The sequence below is a fragment of the Hordeum vulgare genome, chromosome 1H, assembly GCF_904849725.1.
Source record: "Hordeum vulgare subsp. vulgare chromosome 1H, MorexV3_pseudomolecules_assembly, whole genome shotgun sequence".
Lineage (NCBI taxonomy): Eukaryota > Viridiplantae > Streptophyta > Magnoliopsida > Poales > Poaceae > Hordeum > Hordeum vulgare.
Genome location: NC_058518.1, coordinates 358,045,230 through 358,047,837, shown reverse-complemented (window position 1 = coordinate 358,047,837; position 2,608 = coordinate 358,045,230). Strand labels below are relative to the sequence as shown.

General features: G+C 51.6%; 1 pseudogene; it reads right to left on the bottom strand.

The window, feature by feature from the left end:
• Positions 1-418: 418 nt before the first annotated feature.
• On the bottom strand, positions 419-1,208 carry LOC123410982 (annotated as a pseudogene).
• Between the last annotated feature and the right edge of the window lie 1,400 nt (positions 1,209-2,608).

Genomic DNA, 2,608 nt, shown 5'->3' with positions numbered 1-2,608 from the left:
TGCAACGGATGCACATATGAGCTAAGGTCAGCTCTCTAATGGAACTAGTGGGGTTGCATCCAACTTGCTTGCTCATGAAGACCTAGAGCTCATTTGAGGAGGCTCGTCATTGGAATATACAAGCCAAGTTCTATAGTGTAAGGGTCCCCACATAGTTATGCATGAATGATAATCTCTATGGAGTACAAATATAACAATGGAGTACGAGTGTGGATCGTTCAAAAGGAATAGTAGTGTTGCCCCCTTCTCTCTTTTTATTTCTTTTTTTTCTTTTCTTTTTTTTTCTTTTTGTGGCCTCTTTGGCTCTTTCTTTTTATCTCTCATTTGTCCTCTTTGGGATCTTTTCATTTGTCCTCTTTGGGATCTTTTCCTCACTTAAGAGCATCTCCAATAAATGGTCCAAAATTTGGAGGTCCAAAACCGAAGATGTAAAATTTGGACCGCCAAAAAGTGCGTTTTGGAGCTCCGAAAAAAGCTCAACTCCAACAGATGGTCCAAATTGATGGTCCAAAAGAGCAACTCCAATAGATGGTCCAAAATGAAGATGTAAAATTTCTTAAAACGACAACCTGCTAGTCTATTCAACATAGTTCAAACATCAAATTCAACATAGTTTCATACATGAACTTCAACTACTAGATAAACTACTCCTCATCGTCGGAGCTGCGAAACTGCTCCCAGAACTCCTCCTTCTCCGGGTCGTCGCACCCCTCCTCCTCCTCCTCACAGAAGTCTGCCCAGTCCTCCTCGGAAGAGGACTCGATGGGGATCACCGTCGAGGGACCGGCCTCGTCCTCCTTCTTCTTCTGCTCCGCCTCACGCTTCCACTAGTGCTCCAGCTCGGCCTGGACGTACTCCGGATTCTCCCGAGCAAACCTCGCCATCGCCTCCTCGTCGGCATTGACGACAACCGACGGCTTCTTCGTCGTCTTATTCTTCGTCGTGATCTCCTTCATCTTGATGCCATGTGGCACAAGCATCTCTTCTTCCAACCGACTCTCGATCTCTGGGAAGTTGAGGTGCTCCCGAGGCCTCCCGGCATGCCACACCGCCACGTCATAGGCACGCGCGGCCTCGTGGACAGAGGGGTACGTGTCGATCCACCAATGGCTCCCGGCATCGGAGAACTCCACTCCCTAGTTACCGGAGGGCTTCTGCCTCACGCCGAAGAAGCCCGACTTGCCCTTCGGCGTCTTCTTCGGCGCCATCGGAGAGCGGTGAGAGCGGTGGAGCGGCAGCGGCATGCGGCGGGAGCGCTGGCGGACGGAGCCGGGCGGGACGGAGCTGTGGGGCGGTGGCGGACGGAGCCAGGAGGGGCGGAGCTGAGGGGCTGCGGACGAGGCGGGGCGGACGGGGCGACGACGCACGGGGCGGGGCGGAGCTACGGCGGGCGGGCCGGGGCCGGGCGGAGTTGCGGCGGGCAGACGGGGTGGGGCGGACGGGGCGGCGTTCGCTGCGGCCGCTGCCGGATCCACGGCGGGCGGGCGGCGGGGCGGCGTGGAAACAGCGGCGGGGGGCGGGGCTGGGCCGGATCTGATGCGGGCGGCGGGCGACGGGGCGGCAGCGGGTTCTAAGGGCGATGGGGCGGCAGCGGACGGGCGGGAGGTCACGAGCGGGCGGGTGGGAAAGGAAATGAAGTGGTAGTTGGGCGTTCGCGGGCGGCGGCTGGTTTTGGACCAGATGCATATCGTGGTGTAAATTTGCACCGCGAGATGTTGCATTTTACATCACGAGGAGGCCGCGGTCCAATTTTTTTTACATATGGACCATTTGTTGGAGCTGTGTTTTTGGCCTCAGACGGTACAAAAGTTAGTTACTTTTACATTTGGACCATCTATTGGAGATGCTCTGAGGTCAACACTCTATGTTTTACAAGAATAAAAAGAAGATCATCACATTTTATAAGAAGTACTCAACATAAAGACAAATGAAAACTATCATAATGTATGCAAATGTACGCCTCTGTCAGTGTAGCAGGATATCCAATGAAATTAGCACGTCATGTAGCAATAATAAGGGCAAGGCCCAACTAGCATGCGGCTCCTCCATCAAGCAAAAGCATGTATGACATGAAGATCAAGTCATGAGATGGTGGATGTTGCATGGCAATGTATCACGGAAATGCTATAGAAATGCCTTAATAGGTAGGTATGGTGGTCGTTTTGAGGAAAGATATAATGAGGCTTATGATGATAGAGCGTATCATGCCAAGGGTTTGGATGCACCGGCGAAGTTTGCACCAACTCTCAAGATCGGAAAGGGCAATGCACTTTACCAAAGAGGCTAGCAAAATATGGATGGTGGAAGTGCCAACAATCGAATACTCATATTGGTCCGAAGAACTCATGCACTTACTATCGGTAACTCTCTATCTAGTCAGGAGATTCACAAAGAGACAAGCACCCCGAGGAGGGATGTTTGGGGGTTTGGTTATCCTTGCGCATCCTCGACCCATGGTAACGTGAGGGTACTCTATATATTCCAACCCCTCCAGAGGTTAGCGATCAATTTAGTAGCTAGAGTTCTCAACTAATTTTTTCTTTTAAAAAACACACGGATTTCCCAAAATACAACACCTATCATTAATAGGCTCAAGCTCTTGGCACCA